We start from the raw sequence: 19990 nt of genomic DNA on the forward strand, positions 1-19990 counted from the left end.
TACCTTGCAAGAAAAGATTCCTTAGAAGACCTTTAAATTTAGTGAATTTTTTTTGTTAGGGAGGTCCAAACAAGAAAGTTAGTAAATAGGTTGGGCTAACAGAACTGCATAGACCTTATTCGCCATCATGTTAAAGAAATTCATTTACCCTTCCACCCTACCATTTTTAATTTTATTTTTTCCACTAGTGAATGGCAAATTTAAGAACATTTTTTACCCAAATTAAGAGGAAGACCCAATATCTGTAGGGTAAGATACCTTTGTTAAAGCCTAAAATGTCACATCTTTATGCTTCCAAACTGAAATAAGTGTCAAAGAACAAGATATCAAATTTATCTCTATTTTTCTCTTGACTTAACATATCAAGTTATAATTAACTAGGATATCTTTCAAGGGCAAGGCCTCTCTAACCAAGCCTTCACCAAGTAACATTGTACCATCTATGAAATGATGATGTGTGGATGGTTTCTCATTGCTAGCTTTAGAGATACCTTGGATAGCCTTCAATTATTTCTCTCAAAATTGACCTTCCTAACACATCATACATTAGAATAAAAATAAAAGGAGAAATAGGATATCTGTATCTTAGGCCTCTAGAAATACTATAAAAATCCACAATTGTTCTATTTATTAAAATAGACATTTTAGGACTGGATATACAATTAAAAATTAATTGTATACATTATTTATAAAAACCATATGCCTCAAGACATTTATATAGAAAATTCCAATCTACCCTATCATAAGATTTTTTAATATCTAATTTGATAAGCATACTAGCTGACTTGTTATTTTGTATTGAATGAATAGCCTCCTAGGCTATTATGAGACCATTATATCTCTATCTTCCTAGAACAAAACTATTTTTTTCCTCACTTATAAGAATAGATAGCATATTTTGAAGTCTATTGGCCAAAATTTTAGTGAAGAGCTTGTAGAGAGAATTACATAAAGCTATGTGTCTAAAGTCATTGAAAGATTCTATATTATACCTTTTAGAAATAAAATCTATAAATGTATTTTTAACTTTCCTCAATAATTTTCATGAGTTCCTAACTCCTTCCAAGTCTTTCATTACATATTCTCCAATGATGTCCCATTATTTTGAAAGAAAAGGGTACAAAAACCATTCAGAATAGGTGAACTATCTATATTAGTTTGTATAAGGATAGTTTCAGCCTCTAGTTTAATATTTTTTTATAGAAGGAAATTTTTTTCCATAGATACTAATCTAGGAATGTTTGAGAGTATTAGAATTATTTAAAATAACTGGGGGGTGGGGGGTGTTGAATCAGTTACTCAAAGTCTCGAATTACCATTTTTAATTTTTAAACATAAGACTCTTAGGCCCCGTTTGGTTGCTAGCATAGGAATAGAAACTTAGAATAGAAAAATGGAATGGGAATGGAAATGAGGAATGGGAATAGAAATAGGCAATTCCAATCATCTTTGGTGCATTTGGAATTCGAATGGGAATATGTTAATCTATTGTTTGGTTGTACAAAAATAGAATAGGAATAAGGTTAAGTTTTGTATTTTTTAAAATATTTTTCCTAATTTTTTTTTTAATTTATTATTTTTTAAGTTAATTCATTTTCATTTTCATTTTTTTAAACAAATAGATATAATTTTAAAAAATGTTATTAAAAAAAATATAATAAAAAAAATTCAAAAAGTTAAAGTTAAAAAGAAAAATTCAAAAAAAAAAAAATTCAATTTTTTTCTTTTTTTTTAAATTAAAAATATTTTTTAATGAAAAATCGGAATGGGAATGGAAATGGCCTATTCCAATAACAGATTTTTTTGGCATAGACATATGCTCATTTTAGGGGCAAAATTGGAATATGTCTTCCTATTCCCAATTTCGATTGAGCTTACCAAACAGCGAATATAAAACATATTCTAATTTCGTTTTCCTATTCCACTCATATTCCAGCAACCAAATGGGGCCTTATTGTTTTTCTTATCTTGTTATTGCTTAGTATTTGTTGTTACTCATTCTTACTATAAATATAATTTACTATTCCAAATATAATATGATTTTCTAAATATAAAATATAAAATATATAAAGCATTCAACACATATTTGACACTATGATTTTAAATGGGAACCAACATGTCACCACTTTTTCACTCTTTCAATGTGAGCTCTATTAGGAGCCAACCCTGTTAATGGTTACAATACACACTGTTAAATGTGACCTAGTTATAGGGTTTAATCACCCAGTTAGGGGTGACCTTTTTAGAGGACTTTAATCATTTCATTTAGAATGTCACCTTGTGAATGGATTTACATAGACTATTAAATCTTTCAAATGATAGTTAAGACAACCTCTATTAAAATAATTTCAATACAAACTATCTACAATGATTAGAATGAAAGTAGTAGGTTTTGGTCTATGTGGTTAAAAATTACTTTGCAAGTTCATATCTCTGTTCGGTCCAAGCGTTGATTCAGTGATAAGTTCTCCATTGTCATCCCTATTCTTGATTCCCTCAACAATCCTTCAAGAAATCATCCTTCCTCCTTCAACAACACTCAAGCCTTATTGCTCATATTATACTTATCACTATCAGCAACATCTATGTAAGCAATCTCTTTTAGCTTCACATTCACTCTTGGACTTGTGCGTCTCTTATTCACCTTTCTTTGTATGCATCTCTTCACATATGCGCTTTCATAGATACATTATTTAGCTCTACATCTCTTTAAATAGGAAATTCTTTCTTTATCATTTTCCATGATCACTATAGATCTTGGGGTTTATGGTTAAGTTCAATACAATTATTGTATCTATCTATCTTCTTGATCTTCTTCTAGATACTTCTCTAAAATTTGTCTGTTAGGTCTTTACCTAATTCTCACCTTGAATTTAATGATCCAAATCATCAATCCTATCTTCTACACAGTTCATGCCTCCAAAGAAATCAACTGAGTTGGCTAGGAATCATGATTTCCTCAAATTCATCTTCAATAGCATTACTTGATGATCACAAAGTTCTGACACTCAATCATCACATAGGATAAAAGTACAAAGTTGTGTCACCTTTCAGGTTGACTTATCCAAAAATCATTTTTTTCTCAAACATATGATCTAGATAAATTAATTCTAGCTAAGTTATATATGGTCTCACACTTTTCCAATTGGAAATGTTTATTAAATGCATGTTTTATACTAGTTTATATCCAATTACTAAAGAAATAAAATTATTTTAGAAAATTGGAATTTCAAAAACTCTTACTATTTTCACAATATTTATTTAGTAAAATATACACACAATTTTATAGATCTCAAAGTTAAGATTATTTTGATATAGAATTTATAGTGTTTTACTAAGATATAGTATATTATAATTAAAATATTCTACAAGCATGTATTTTAACACTCGAAAAGATGTCAATTTTGAGAAACAAAAATATATTAAATCATATAAAAAAATTTAAAAATTAAATGACATTCTAGAGGAGAGAGCCCTCTTTTAGAATGTATAATTTTTCTTTTGGTTAGAATAGATTTTCTTTGAAAAATGTGGTGGGAGATGAACACTATTTATTTTAGGTGAGTTGATATTTGAATCACTATAAAAGAAAAAATATTGGTCTAAAGTCAATTTTTATTTTTGTTTGTTCTCGCTATATGTGTTATCTATAACATAGTTTTAGTTGAAATTAAAATAGTTTATTTTCATATAGTTTTGTGGTGGGACCTAAACTCCTAATTTTCAGTGTTTTTCAATAACTAAAAAATTATCTATAAAAATTAGGAAAATATATCATTTTTTATTCCATATAATTGTTACAAAATATAGCTACCACTTGTAGGTGAGTTGGATTGTGCCTTGAGGTTTATTTCATTGAGGTCACAAGTTTGACTCCCCTTTGTAGTGGAGAATTTTTTTGGGTTAGTTTCCCTTATGAGACTTGTGTGCCATCTACTTACTCTACTGGCCCAGAGTTTAGGTGTGGACTTTGCCTCAAAATATCAGCTAGGTTCATGTTGAAGGTGACTCCCTCATTACAATCCATGCTTGCTTTAGCAGAATAGTGCACAACTTAAACAAGTTTGGAGGTTGGTTGACTCTTTTCAAGAATGTGTTTTTCACATATATTTTGGGAAGGAAACCAAGCTGTAGATTATCCGTCAAACTTAGGCTATGATGACATTTCAACACATGAGCATGAAGTGGCTACTATTTTCTATTCTCATCCAAGATTAATGGAAATTATTAATGGTGAGTTAGTTAAGACATGACATCATTGGCCCAAAGGATATTTTCTCCATCTCTAGATTATGGACAACAAGCTTATGAGAATCAGGGTGCATCATATTATGGGATCCTTGGTTGTTAATTGGTTGATAGAAATGAGAAATTCCCTAGTTCTAGTTTGTGTGAGAAAAATCATTTTGCATTGAGTCACTTTAGATGTACATAATCTAAATCTAAGTAGTCTAATATAGGATTTCATTTCAAAAGGTTATTAGTTTTATACTATGTACTATTGTACCAGGTTCTCTTCTCTAGTTCTTTCCTAGTTGAGTCCTCAAACCAAATTATAATTAATATATGTATAGTGGCTAAACCACTTTGCACAAATTTTTTTTTATTAAAAATTATAATCTTAAAATTCTACCATTTCTACACAATTCATTAGTTTACTTCATTTTCAAATTCTAAATAATACTACTAGTTTTATGTCATTGAAGATGAAAAGTTATATTTTTGTTAGCCTTTTCCTTTACAAAATGGTTACACAAATTTGTTCTTTTACCCCTTAACACTCTAGCACTGTAATTTTTTTTGGCTTGGCATCAACTAGCTTGCTTAGTTAACATTGATGTTTAGTCAACACTAGATTTTCTCAATACTAATCGTGGCTTGGTTGACACTAGTATCGCTCGACATTCCTTTTCCATTTACTGTATTGCTTGGTTGGGCTTTACTTTTTTTACATAAACAATAATTTTTTTTTATTAAAGTCTATCTAATAAAATGTCTATTGTAGCTTCCTTTTCATAACTCGCACTATTCCTGTAGGTGCTATTGTTATGAGTAATTTCTAAAATCATCTTCATCAATCAAATAACTATGACATTTAGATTAGGTATGAATATGTCTCATGAATAGATTTGACATCAATGAAAAAACAACAATTGTTCCAATTTTAAGTTTCCAACAATCTCCCTCCTTGGCATTGATGGAAACATCTCTATATTTGACTAATCTCTCCATCTCAATATCATAATTATCTCAATGTATCAAATATATCTCACTTGGTTACCATACAATCAAAAAATATTTCTCCCTCTTTGATATAACTCTCTTCTTTATCTATCTATCTCTCTCTTTTTCTTATGTCTCCCTCTTTTTTCTATCTCTCCCCTTTTACTATATATCTCACTTTCTTGTAATTATTTCTCCCTCTTTGTCTATATCTCCCTCTTTGACAAAAATTCCAAACACACTTTAACTTTCTTAGCTTCAATTGCTTCATACATCTAAGTTATGGAGATTTTTCATGTCCCTAAGTAGAATTGTATTGCTTCAATGTGTAATATATTCTAATTAGCACATTTAATTCAATGCACCTTGCCTCTTTAAGTAGCTTTGGTTAGGGGAATCAACCCTAATTTACCTCTTATGTATTCATGACTATCTTTCGGTAAGGGTTTTATAAATATGTTAGCAATATATTCTTTTGTTTTCACATATTCTAGCTTTAATTCTTCATCTTGTACTAGGTCCCTCAGGTAATGATACTTGATAGCAATGTTCTTTTTCTTAGTATGTGTCATTAGCTTATTTTACATGTTAATTGCACTTGTGTTATCTCAATAGATAGCCACTAGATTTGTAATCTCTTCTTTCATAACTTTTAGTAAGTGTTTGATCAACATAATGTTTGAATAATTCACTGTAGCTACCACATACTTAGCTTCAGTTGTTGGTTGGGAAATATAATTCCTTTTTTGCTTGTCCATGACACCAATCTCTTTCCTAGAAAGATTGCACCTCTAGTGATGCTTTTTTTGTCATCAATATTTTCTACCTAATTGGAATCAATGAATACCTTTAGCTCAAATTTATCACTTCTCTTGTAATACAATCCATAGTCTTTTGTGCCTTTTTAGCTATCTTAATATCCATTTTATAGCCATCACATGATCTTCTTTAGGATTTTCTAAAAATCTAGCAACTATCCAAAATGCTAAAGCAATATCTGGTTTACCATAAGCAATGTATTGTAATTTTTTAGTCATGGATTTGTATAAGCTCTGGCAGCTTAAATCAATATATTTATCATTCTTAGATAGATTATGTCATGTTGACATAGGTGTGCTCACCGATCTTTAATCTTCCATTCCAAAAGGATTTAGTATCTCCTGGATGCATTTGGATTGTGTAATGAAAATACAAAACTTCAATTTGACATACTTGTAATCCAACAAAGAATTTGATCTCACCAAATATAAAAATTTCAAATTCCTTCTTCATTTCATCACCAAATTATTTGCATAATGCTTCTCTTCCTCCAAATATAGTGTCATCAATGAGTATTTTAGATAATAGTACTTCAATGTTCTTACCATTCTTCAAATATAAATTATTGTTATCATTTTTCCTTTCAAACCCAATCTTCACCAAATAATTATGGGAATCTTTCATACCATGATCTTGGTTCTTGTTTCAATCCATAGAGGGATCTGTTCAGTTTACATACCATATTCTTCTTGTCTCGATCTATGAATCCTTCAAGTTGATCAATGTATACTTCTTCGTCTAGTATACTATTTAAAAATAATGATTTTACATTCATCTAATATACCTTAAAATTCTTGTAGGTTGAATATGTAAGCAGAGTCCTGACTCCTTCAAGTCTTGGCATAGAAGAAAATGTTTCTCCATAATCAAATCCTTCTTCTTGAGCATAACCCTTGCATACCCGTCTTTCCTTATTTCTTGTTACTTCTTCATTCTCATTGAGTTTGTTTCTAGAAACCCACTTTGTCCCATTGACATTTTTGTCTTTAGGCCTTGGCACAAAAGTCCAAGTATTTTTCTTCTTAATCTATTCAATTTCTTCATTCATTGCCTAAATCCAATCTTCTTTCTCAAAAGCATCTTTCATTGTTTTGGACTCAAATTCAAAAAGTAAGGATGCATCATTTTTTTTCTTATTTTCTTGAAGCATCATCATCTAATCAATAAATTTACTATAGTCTTAATGTTCTCCTTTGCATGCAGTGTCACTTCTTTCTGCAAACTCATCAATTCTCATATTTGAACTTTTTACAACTTTTTTAGTGTTAGAGTTCAAACACTTATACACTTCTCTCTTAGTGGAATATCCTATGGATATTCCTTCCTCAGTCTTTACATCAAGTTTTTCATTTATATTTGATGTAGGAGCATCCTAGGTTACATTGCTATCCTACATGGTTGCCAAGTTTCTTATTTATTGTCAAGCTAGTAGTTGTTGCCAAGTTAACCGTTGGTTGTCGAGTCTTCTATGATTGTCGAGTTTGGAGCGGTTATTGATTTCTGTTGGTTAGTGAGTCTTCTTAGGTTTCTAAGTTCAAAGTTGTTTCTGACTTCCTTTCATTATCAATTTTCTTTGCTTTATGAGTCTTTTCTAGTTTTTTATGTTCGTAGTGTTTTCAAGTTCCTTCGGTTGTCAAGTGTTGATGATTTTGCCAAGTTGCAGCATTTTGCTTGGTTCTTCATATGTTGAGTTGTTTGTGAGAGGTTTCTTGTTTGATCTGACCTTTGCATTTAATTTTGTGATAAGTATTTACTAAGAGCTAACTTTTGGCTTGTTTTAGTGTTTAATATGAGGGTTTAGTTAGTTTGTAGTTTGTAATAGGTTGTCTTGTGGTCTTTAAAGGGGTCTTGGGTAGAGAATTAAGTAAGATGGTAGATAGATGTAGCATAGGAAGAGAACAAGCAAGTTGAGAAGTGAATTTTAATCATTATGAACAAAATTTGATTGCAATGTTGATCATAACCTAGAAGACCTTATAGCTAGGAAAGTATTTGATGAATATATGAAGGCATCTGCTCCTCTATCTTCTTTTTTCTTTGTATTATTTGTGGTATTTTTTGCTGTGTTTACTCTTGTAGGTGGTTTGGATAGCCAGGTGTTCCTTTGGCCCTGGTTACCTAATGTCTCCCTATGTCAAGTGGTATTAGAGAAGAGGTTTGTCCTTGTGGATATTGGATCATGTGGAATCCTAATTCAATTTGGTTATAGAATTACATATCTATGAATTTGACCTATAACTTGCAAAGTGTTATGATCTTGTAAGAACCTGATTGTAAAGATTGTTTGAGGTAGATAACATATTGAAAATGTTGTATTAGATACATTGAGATAAATTATAGCTAGAGCAGATACTATAAAGATAGCCTAAACAATAGGAGCACATCTTGATGATGTGAGTGGTGTTGAAGTAGTAACACTAAACCCTAATCCAAAACCTTGTGAAGAACAAAATGAGGCAATATTGTTGAGAGTGTTGTCTAGGGAAAATTAAAAGCATGTTGTAGAAGTTGTTCCTTATGATTAGAAATTGGATACCAATGTTATGTTGGATTAGATCTCTAAAATGGAGAAGTTTTGTGACTATTAAAACACTCTTGATAATAAGATGAGGATTTTGGTTACTAGATTGAAAGGACATGCCTCACTATGGTGGGAGCATTTGCAAACTGATAGACAAATGAGAGAAAAGGAAAATATTAAGAGTTGGCTAAAGATGGTGAACAAGGTATAGAACAAGTTCCTTCCCACTAATTACCAAGTTAGTTTGTTGAGAAGGATGCAAATTTTGAGACAAGGAGAAATGACTATGAAGGAATATCCTGAGGAATTCGATAGACTAGACATCAAATCTAGACATATGGATGATGATGTTGAGAAAATTGCATGGTACATAAATGGATTGAGCTCTAGAATTTAAGATGAGATAGGTTTTGTGAAATTGGAAAGTATGGAAGAAGCATATCAATAGGCCTTGAAAACTGAGGAGATCTTGACAAAGAAGCATGAACAAAGACAAAGAGGTAGAGGTGGTAGATTCTAGAGAGGCAGAGGTAGATCTTATGAAGAAGGGGGCAGATCTAATAGCTCCTTGCAAGATAAAGGAAAATATCAATGGAAGAATGATTATAAAGGCAAGACCAAGTAAAAAGGTGGTGACTCTTATCGAGGAAAAGGTATTTCTTATTCTAGAGGTAGTTTTCATGGTAATTATTTTAAATTTTGTAAAGAAGGGCATAGATATTTTTAGAGTATATCTTCTAAAAGTGGGCAAGGTAAAAAAAATGTTATGATTCAAGGAGACATTGAGGGTTCACTGAGTGGATCTACAGCTAGAGAAAATTTGATTGTGAGAAGAACCTTACATAATAAGGGAAGTGATGTGAAACCTATCCTGAGGAGAAGTCTTTTCAAGATGAGATATAAGATGGCTAGAAAACATTGCAAGGTGATCATTGATAGTGGAAGTTCTAAAATTTTTTGCATTAGTAGAATTGGTTACAATGTTACAATTCTAAATGTTAGACCATCCTAAACCTTATCATGTTTCATGGATCAATATGAGCATAAGATATTGGTAAGTGAACAATGTATTATGAAGTTCAAGATTGGACATTACTTTGATGAAGTTCTGTGTGATATTATGCCCATGGATTATTGTCATTTTTTATTGGGCAAACCTTGGCATTATGATAGATATTATATACATGATGAAATATTGAATGAGTATACTATTTGGATGAATGGGAAAAAGAAAATATCATTGCATTTGATTGAAAGTCTAGATGAAGTTAAGTGTATTACTATGAGAATTTGCATAGTTAATGGAAAGCAATTTTAAAAGGAAATGAAGAAGAATCAAATCTATTTTACCATAATCCCTAGGAAAGTGAGTGGTTTTGGTAGCAACTAAGTATCAGAAAATAGTGTTAATTGAGTGGCTGTTAGTAGTGATAGAGTGACAGAAGCTAGTGGTAATTGAGTGATAGTAGAAATGAGTAATATTGACCAAGTGCTAGTCGAAATGACTAATTGTTGGATGAGTATAAAGACATTTTTGCACAAGATATATCTAATGGTTTACCTCCAATGATATGTATAATTCAATGCATAGATCAAATTCATGGAGATAGCTTGCTAAATAAAGAACAATATAGATTGATACCTACTAAGAATGAAGTACTTAATAGACAAGTGCATGAGTTATTGGAGTAAATTTTGATCAGAGAAAGTTTGAATCCATGCATTTTACATGTCATATTAGCACCTAAGAAGAATGGGGGATGGAGAATGTGTACTAATTTTAGACCTATAAATGGAATCATACTAAAAATTTGGATTCCTATGTGAAGGATACATGACATAATGGATTCTTTGACTGGAGCAAAGTATTTTACCAAGATTTATTTGAAGAGTGGCTATCATCAAATCAAAATAAGAGAAGTTGATAAATGGAAGACTCCTTTCAAGACAAAAGATGGTTTGTATGAATGGTTGGTAATGCCTTTTGGTTTGACTAATACACCTAGTACTTTTATAAGGTTGATGATTGAAGTTCTCAAGAGATTCCTAGGTAAGTTTGTCATTGTTTATTTAGATGACATTCTAATATTCAATAAGACTAATGAGCATGTTAGACAATTATTGCAGAGATTGAAAGAGGAAAAGTTGATGATTAATCTGAAGAAGTGTTCTTTAATCCAAGAGGAGATTGTTTATTTGGGATTTGTGATTTCATTTCATGGTTTGATGATGGATCTTGATAAGGTTAAAGCAATTTTGGAATGGCCTACACCTAAGAATGTGGGTGAGTTAAGATCATTTCATGGTTTGGTTATTTTGTATAGGAAGTTTATACAAAATTTTAGGTGTTTTTTTAATGTTTTTATTGAGACAATGAGAGGAGATAAAAAGGAATTCAAGTGGATAGATGGATTTGATAATATTTTTGAGACTTTGAAATAAATGGTTGTTGAGTTACTTATGTTGGCTTTGCCTGATTTCAATAAGGTATTTCAAGTTGAATGTGATGCAAGTAGTAGTGTAATAGGAGCTTTATTAAGTGAAGAGGGTAAACCTATTTCTTTCTTTAGTGACAATTTGAATGATGTTAAAAGTATTCTATGTATGATCAAGAGTTTTATGTTATTGTTCAAGCATTGAAGAAGTGGAGACATTATTTGATTCCTAAGGAGTTTGTGTTTTATATTGATCATAAAGCCTTAAAGTACTTAGGAAGTCAACAGAATTTGAATCAAAGCCATATGAAGTGGGTTGAGTATTTGTACAATTTTACATTTGTGATTAAGCAGAAGAGTGGAATCACTAACCAAGTTGTTGATGTATTGAATAGAAGATGTTCTTTGATGACTGAGATGAAGGTTGAAGTTCTTGGTTTTGATAAAATGAAGGAGTTGTATGATACTGATCCTATTTCTTCTGAGATGTGGAGAGAGTGTTGACCACCTAGTTTGACAAAACAACCAAGTAAGTTTGATGAATAATGTATTCAAGAAGGTCTGTTGTTTAAGGATATTCTATCTTGTGTTGCCAAGATTTCTATGATATTGAATTTTATTAAAGAAAGCATAGTGGTGGATTGGTTGGGCATTTTGGAATTGATAAGACTATGAGTTTATTGATGAAGAATTATTATTGGCCTTAGATGTATAAGGATGTTCAAAAGTTTGTAAAGAGTGTTAGAGTTTATCAAATAGCAAAAGGAGTAAGTCAAACTACGAGTTTGTATACACTTATTTCTATTCTTGGAAAACCTTGGAGTGACATCAATATGGATTTTATTCTTGGATTGCTTAAGAAATTGAAGGAGTGTGATTCTATATTTTTTGTGGTGGATAGATTTTCTAAGATGGCTCATTTTATACCTTGTAAGAAGACATCAGATGTCAAGCATATTGTTGATATTTTTTTCAAAGATATTGTTCAATTGCATGGATTACATAGAAGTATTATTTCTAATAGAGACAATAAGTTTGTTTGTTACTTTTGGAAGACCTTATGGAAGAAGATTGGCACTGAGTTGAAGTTTAGTTCTACATTCAATCCATAAATAGATGGACCAGAAAAATTTGTGAACAGAAACTTGGGTAATTTGTTGAGATTCTTAGTTGGAAATGAATCACATAATTAGGAGATGATATTCGCACAAGACAAGTTTGGATATAATAATTATATGAATAGGAGTGAAAGGAAAACACCTTTTGAGATTGTTCCTAGAATGCAACCTAGAGGAGTATCATATTTAAGGGATATTTCTAGTGAAGAAAAGAGAAGTGACATGGGAGAAGAGATTGTTGATTTCATAGAGTCTTTGCATAGTATTTGCATAAGGAAGTGAAGCTAAAGTTGGAACAAAGAAATCAGAAGTATAAGAAGAATACTAATAAGTCTAGAAGACATCATGCTTTTGAAGTTCATGATGAGGTGATGGTTCATTTCAAGAAAGGTAGATGTTGGAACATACAGTAAGTTGAAGATGAAGAAGTTTGGACTGTATAAGATCTTGAAGAAGTTTGATAGTGGTAATGCTTATGAAGTTGAGTTACCTAATGACATAGATATATCTCCTATATTCAATTTTTTTGATTTATACAAATATCATGAGTTAGATGATGAAATTTTTGTAACAAATAATTATCCCAAGAAATAGATTGAAGAGGTTGAATAGATATTGGATCAAAGAGCTGGTAAGAACACAAGGAAAATATTACTATGTTTATTTGGTAAAGTGGAAGAATGGACCAATTGGAGATGCTACATGGATTTCTCAATCTGATTTGGATCTAGCTCAGGTTGTGACATCTCAGTGATTCAAGAGAATCATTTCTTTCAACCTAGATTATCCAATGCAAGAGCATCATGGGTTGCATTTCTATCCTACATGGTTGTTTACTTTCTTGGTTCCTTTCAAGTTGCAATGTCTAGCATTTCTAAATTACCTATATCTGTCAAGTTAGTAGTTGTTGCCAAGTTATCATTTGGTTGCCAAGTCTTCTTTAGTTTCCGAGTTTGGATTGGTTGCTAGGTTACCTTGGTTGCCTAATTCCTTTGGTTCCTAATTTTCTTTGGTTCCCAAGTTCCTTTGGTTTCCAAGTCTTCTTTAGTTGCCAAGTTCATAGTGTTCCTAATTTCCTTCAGTAGTTGAGTGTTGTTCAGTTCATCAAGTTATAACATTTTTCTTGGTTCTTCATTTTTTGAGTTGTCTATGTGTGGTTTCTTGTTGGAGCTAACATTTTCATTTAATTTTTTGATAGGTATTTTCTGAGAGCCAACTTATTTCTTTTTTTAGAATTTAATATGAGGGTTTATTTAGTTTTTAATTTGTAATAAGAAGACTTATGGTCATGCATGTATTTAAAGGGTTATTGGCGGAGATTTAAGTAGGATGGTAGATGGATGTAGCAGAGGAAGAGAAGAAGAAAATTAAAAATAGAAATTTGAGCATATTTGATTAAATTTCATTAAAAATTTTGTCATAACCTAGAAGGCCTTACAAATAGGAATGTATTTGATGAATCTTTGAAATAATTTTCTTCTCTATCTATTGCATTTTTTTGTTATTTATGTTGTTTTCCATTGTGTTTACTCTCATGCGTGGTTTGGATAGTTGGGTGATTCTTTGGCCTTGGTTACCTAATCTCTCCCCATGTCACTATTATCTTTAAGTATATAGCATCTACTTCCAAATATTTTCAAATGTTTCATATTAGGAGCATATCCGTATCATAGTTCAAAAGGTGTAGCATTTGTACATTTCTTGACTTGTACTCTATTCAGGGTATAAATAGAAGTACTAACAACTTCTCTCCAATATTTCTTTGATACAATCTTCTCCATCATTAATGTCCTTGCATAGTCCATTATTGATATGTTCTTCCTTTCAACTATTCCATTCTGAGGAGGGCTCCTTACTACTAACATCTATCTCTTAATTCCACTCGCATTGCAAAATGTATTGAGCTCACTGGAAATGAATTCATCACCTCTATCAAATCTCAATCACTTCAAACTCTTTCCTATTTATCTTTCAACTATGGCTAAATACCAATTGAATAAAATAAAAAAATCATTTTTTAGCTTTAAGAAACATCATAGTCATCATCCTAGAGTAATTATCAAAAATAGAATAAAATACTTATCTCCATAGTAACTTTGAACATCAATGGGTCCACATTGGTCAGTATGAACCAATTTCAAAATATCATTAGCAGTGTATGTTTTGCTCTTAAAACTAGACTTGGTCATTTTTCCCAATCACCATTGTTTACATATGGCATAGTTAGGATTCTTTAGTTAAGTCAATCCTCTTGTTTTATTCATCTTACTGATATTCACCAAATAATTAAAATTTACATGACATAACCTCTTGTGCCATAACCAAACATCTTCTTGTTGTGAAAACAAACATATCTCATTTGATAAATAGAGATAGATTTTTTGGAATTATTCAATACTATGATAAGTTACTAAGAGGGGAGGGGTGAATCAGTAACTTCTAAAACTTCAATGATTTCAATTCTTAATCCAAAAATCCTATTAGCGTTTAATTCATCACATATAATCTGATCTAGTTGCATGCATAAGAAGCTGAAAACATGAAAGCATTCATAACACCTTGAAATAAGTGTTTGATGACCCAAAAATTGTCCAAATAGAAAGTATAACTAGGGTAGGGATGATACCCAGAAAACTTAGTATTGCAGTATAGAGTTGGCCCATTAAAGCTTGCATTGATTACTTCTAATGATCTACCCTATTAGGAGCAATAAGGACTACTAGGTCCACCTTGTGAAAGAATTTTCAAACATACAATGAAGTATGCACTTAGTAAAGATATTTATGAAAGACTGTTAGGTCTACCTTGTTAAAGGATTTGACTGATCCACCTATTATGATGAAACAATAGCTGATCTTTGATCTACAACTTGGTTTGTTGAATGAAATTTCTTTGTGTATTGGTCATCTTTTTGTGATAGATATGTCTCTGTTGCTCCTTATACTGCTATGGCCTTTGTAATTCACTCTTTTATGCTCTTCTTTTATTGTATTTGATTATATTACATAAATTACATACATGGATATGATACAATACATTACATATATATACCAATCCAATTTACATAATTACAAAGTTAATTACAATACAAGTTAATACAAATATTACAAGGTCAGCCCAATTGAAGACACTTGGGTTTTGAAGACTAACTCAATGAGATTTTGATACTTGGCATCCACTATCAATGCTTGACATTGTCATGCACTTGGTAGACATAGAAGCTTAGCCCATACTAATTACTTCCACATAGTCTTGAACTCGGTCTACACTAGTGACTCGGTAGATATTGTGCAACTCGACAAAAAATGAATTGCTTGTTTACCATGGAAATAATCAATAAACATTATCACCTTGAGATTAGTATAAACTGAATCATTTGGTTAACATTGAGTAGCTTAGTTAGCACTAGACTTGCATCACATGAATTGTGAACTCAATGAACACTACACTACTTGGTTTACACTTGTAAACTTAGCATACACCGAAATGCATGGTTTACTCTGTTGCTCTTCACACAAACTAAATCTACCTAGTAGCCACTGGGATTTGTCCAAAGGACTCGATAGCAACTATAGTACTTGGAAACAACTAAAGTTCTTGGAGAACACTAATAGTTGTACAATAAGCTCGGTAGCTATATACAATCTAAATAAGTGTGTGTCACTAATAAAAAATTTGACTAATATGTCACCAATCTCCCCCTTTGGCATTCATGAAAAAAACACTTATCAGCCAAAACTAATTCTAAAAGGTTTCTTCAATACCTTTTATCCACCACCTTATGATACTAGCTTGGTAGAGTATACTATTTTTGAGAATTTTCAAAATTTATTTTGTAAGATATATATGGTTAGATTCTTTCATATAGTATACTATACATCTTCTTGCTATATACAACATATCTTACTATACATTTCTTATTCCCCCATTATTTTTACAACTTATTGCATGTTCTCCCCCATACCATATGCCTTTCTTCCCCATACTATCTTTCTCCCCCTTTTTGATAGTAATGCCAAAGATTTACTCTATTTATTTACATAGTAACTCCAAAATGAGATAAAAATTTGAATGTATCTTGTGAATGATTACAAAGGTTTTATCTCAATTTTCTTGTAGGACCTTACATGTGTGAAGTGCAATTTGGACTTCTATTGACAATTCTATCATATGGTTCGCAATGGAGAAGTTATTGTCATGGATGAGAGTTTTTGAATGTGTAATATGTTTTTGCAATGTATCCATGCTAGGAAGAATCATATTTTGTATGTCTATCAATTTGGATCTAATCCTTGCTTCTTTTGTAAACAATTTAGCTTGCATATATGACAAAAATATTATTTTCTTGAATTATACAAAGCTTGAACTAGGGTCAAGGTGCAATTGTTGAGCACTAGCCTTCATATCTTCATCTATTTTGGACAATTTGCCCTTCATTTCTTTAGTAAACTCAAAAACATCAGATAGTTTTCCAAAAAGTGATGACACATTTGAAAAAGATTCTTCAAAATTTGCCAAAATTGTAGAAACTTCTACTTGATATATATTTATCTATTGAGTAATGTGCTCTAGCACTTTATTATCAAACTTCTTTTCAGCTTTTTGTAGTAGATTATCTTATCCATCAGTATCTTCAATAAATTTTTGGACTCCCTCTACTAGCTAATACAAAATTTGTTGAGAAGAATCAAATTCAATACCTATGGCCTCTGCCAAAATATTCTTTGCATCTTCAATTATCGTAAATTTCTTATCTCTCTCCTCTCTTAGTCTTTTTTATTTAGCCTTCTTCTTTAGGAGTTCACCAAATTTCTACATCTAGTCTAGTTGGAGCTTGTAAATATCCCAATTAGGGATTACTATTTCCTCATCTAAGTCTATATCTTCCTCTATCTCCTTTCTATTTCCTAAAAAATTTGTGCTTGGTCGAGGCTTGATCTCAACTGTCATTGCACTTATTGCCTTTGTATCGAAAATAGAAACAATAGTAGATATGCTAGGACTTGTTGTGAAAACTGATACTAAGCTTATTGAAGAAATATTTATAGGAATACCTGAAGAATCCAAAATTGATGTATTCATAACTAATATGTTCAAAACTAAAGTAGCCAATGTATCCATAGTTGATGGTGCCACCTTGATAGAAGAGGTAGGAGTCTGTAGCTCGGTAGATGAAGTGGAAGTTACTTCAGTCAATGATGTGCTAAGCTAAATAGGAGCAAAGAGTGATTGGACATTTGAGTTGCCACTAGTGGTCACAATCAAACTTGTTGAGGCTATCTCTGTGCTTGATGTAGTCACTAGTTTTCCTAGGGAGTGAGGAAGTGAGGCAATGACTACAGTAGCTATCTTGACCGGGTTAGTCTCCTTATCATCTTTCTTTTCTTCCTCGATAGCCTTTTGTTCCTTGTATTCTTCTTAATCAACTATAACAAAATGTGTTGATCCTTCATCATCCTCTTCATCTTTTTCTTCATCATCATTATCATCATCCTTTACATCTATGGGAAAATCACTTGGTTTGTGAAGATGATAAACATTCTTCCAAGTTTTAATAGCATTCTTCACAACATGCTTAATATCCTTCATCAAAATTAGACAGGTATTGATTTTAAGATTCATCTTATCTTCATTCTTCTTTAGTAACTCCGTCACCTCTACATCTGATATGCTCGGTAATAGCTACCTCAAGATTTGCCCATATATATCTTTGATAGTTTGCATAGAAAATTCCCATCTTGGCTTTATTTTCTCAATTAAGACATTACAAATCTATGATATAAGTTGGTTATGTCAGTACTTCCACTTACCAATTTTATCCATGACCAAATCTTCTATTTGTTTTTGCTCATTCTCAGTCCCAGTTTCATACTTTAATTCCTTAAAGTTTATTATGTTTTCTCTAGCTTCTAATTCCATTAATCTATCTTTGAAGGTGGTTGGAGGTCTGTTGAATATAATGTCTCCACCTTCCTTATTAGCTTTCTTTCTTGACCTCCTAGTGAATACTATAGTGGATAATTTTTCTAGCTTATGATGATCACCTTTCCCTTTTTCTTCAATAGTTCTTCTTTCTCAAATTCTTTCTCATCTTCTACTTCTTCACCTTGCTCATCCTCACTTTTTCCCTCAATCAACAAGAGGCTGAACTTGATTTTAGTTTAGCAATCCTTTTCTTTCCTTTGTTGACCACTTGAGGGAGATTTATTTCAAGTTCAATCCTCAATTTTTCTTCTTTATATGTCCCAAAATATGTAGCCTTAGGATCAACTAGTTCATTGATAAGAGCTTCAATGATATCCTTTGTTTCATCAATATTGACCTCATAACCAAGAGGTTTTACCCATGCAATTCTAGGCCTAACTGCCTGAATGTACACTTGTCACTGTCCACCATGAAGCATAGATCATCTTTATAGTCTTCAACTGACTTCTTGGGAATATTAAACCTATTGTTCATTTTCTCTTTAAATGCATCAAAGTAGTTTTCTATAATACTATTATAATTCTCACCCATCTCAGCAATATACTCATTGATTTGATAAAGCATAGGCACATCTTTTTCTACAAACTACAGTGCCTTTAGAAGGGAAGAATTTCTAAACATAAAAGAATAGACAAGTTAACAAAGAACCAAACTTACATGGGTTATTCTTTGATGTTCTTATGCTTTCCATATTTTTTTTGAACTGCTTCAACAATAACTCAACAAGATCAAATGATAAGTTTTTCTTTACCACCTTGTCTGCGAAGTCCATAGGTTAACATGACACATTGTTCAACCTACTAGAGCTATATATCTTATGCATAATGGTGTGAATATAAACTTCAATTCTACATCAGAAACACTACTAATTTTCATTCCTATGCCATCCCATTCTACTAGGGTTTTCTTTTCTAGTTCTACCTAACCTAGGATTTTGGTTGCCTTCACTTTGACCAACATAGGGAGACTGGTAATGTGATGAATCATCTTCTTAGTTACCAAAACTAGTTTCTCTAGCCATAGCTACTCATTATGCACCAAACTAAGGATGAACCTAATCTATTTCACTTGAAATTCATGGGTCATGTGAATGATGTGAGTTAACCTTTTAGTTTCCAGGTGTTGATGCTCAGGTTTCAAAACTCCATTCACACAAAGCTTATCTAGGGAATTGTTGATTTCTAATGTACCAATCTCTTGAATAAAATATTTGAAATGAGTGCAAATATCACTGATCAAAAGTAGCTTTGGAGGGATTTGAGATTGCACTCCACTTGGATCTAGGGTTTTAGCAATCACAAGAGTGAGCTTAAAATTTGGTGCCTTCCATTCCACACCACAAACCAACATGTCAAATCCTCACTTGAGCTTGCTACTATTGGATGCCATCTTTACCTAGTTCGTTGACAAAATTTGAAAACTTTCACTGGAAATTTTCTCAAATAGCTTTGGTCACACTGAAGATCACACTTTGTAATAGCAGTCAAAATTTTACGGTAAGAAATGACTTTGATTCCATGCCTTTTGTTAAAAAATTTCCATAAATGCTCAGTAGAAAATGTAGATCGGTTGACATCATGTTGGCAGGCTGTCATCCACTACTTTGCATTGATCACTTGATGAAGTCTTCATGACTCAGTAACCATATGTATCTTCATAACTCCCAACCTTACTTAGTAGAGTCTTCTATCATATAGTGACAATATAAACTTTAGTTACTCCCAACCTTGCTCGATAAAGTCTATGACTTAACCCCACTTGGTAAGGAAAGTAACTTGGTAAAAATTGATATCATTCTCACTCAGTGATCCCTTCATATCTTAAATGTGGATACGAATCTTTGTGTCCTATCAACTAGAATTGATTTAGATGTCTTCCTGATAGCCTAG

This window comes from Cupressus sempervirens, chromosome 4, assembly GCF_028749045.1.
Source record: "Cupressus sempervirens isolate cs-2001-9-10 chromosome 4, ASM2874904v1, whole genome shotgun sequence".
Taxonomy (NCBI): Eukaryota; Viridiplantae; Streptophyta; class Pinopsida; order Cupressales; family Cupressaceae; genus Cupressus; species Cupressus sempervirens.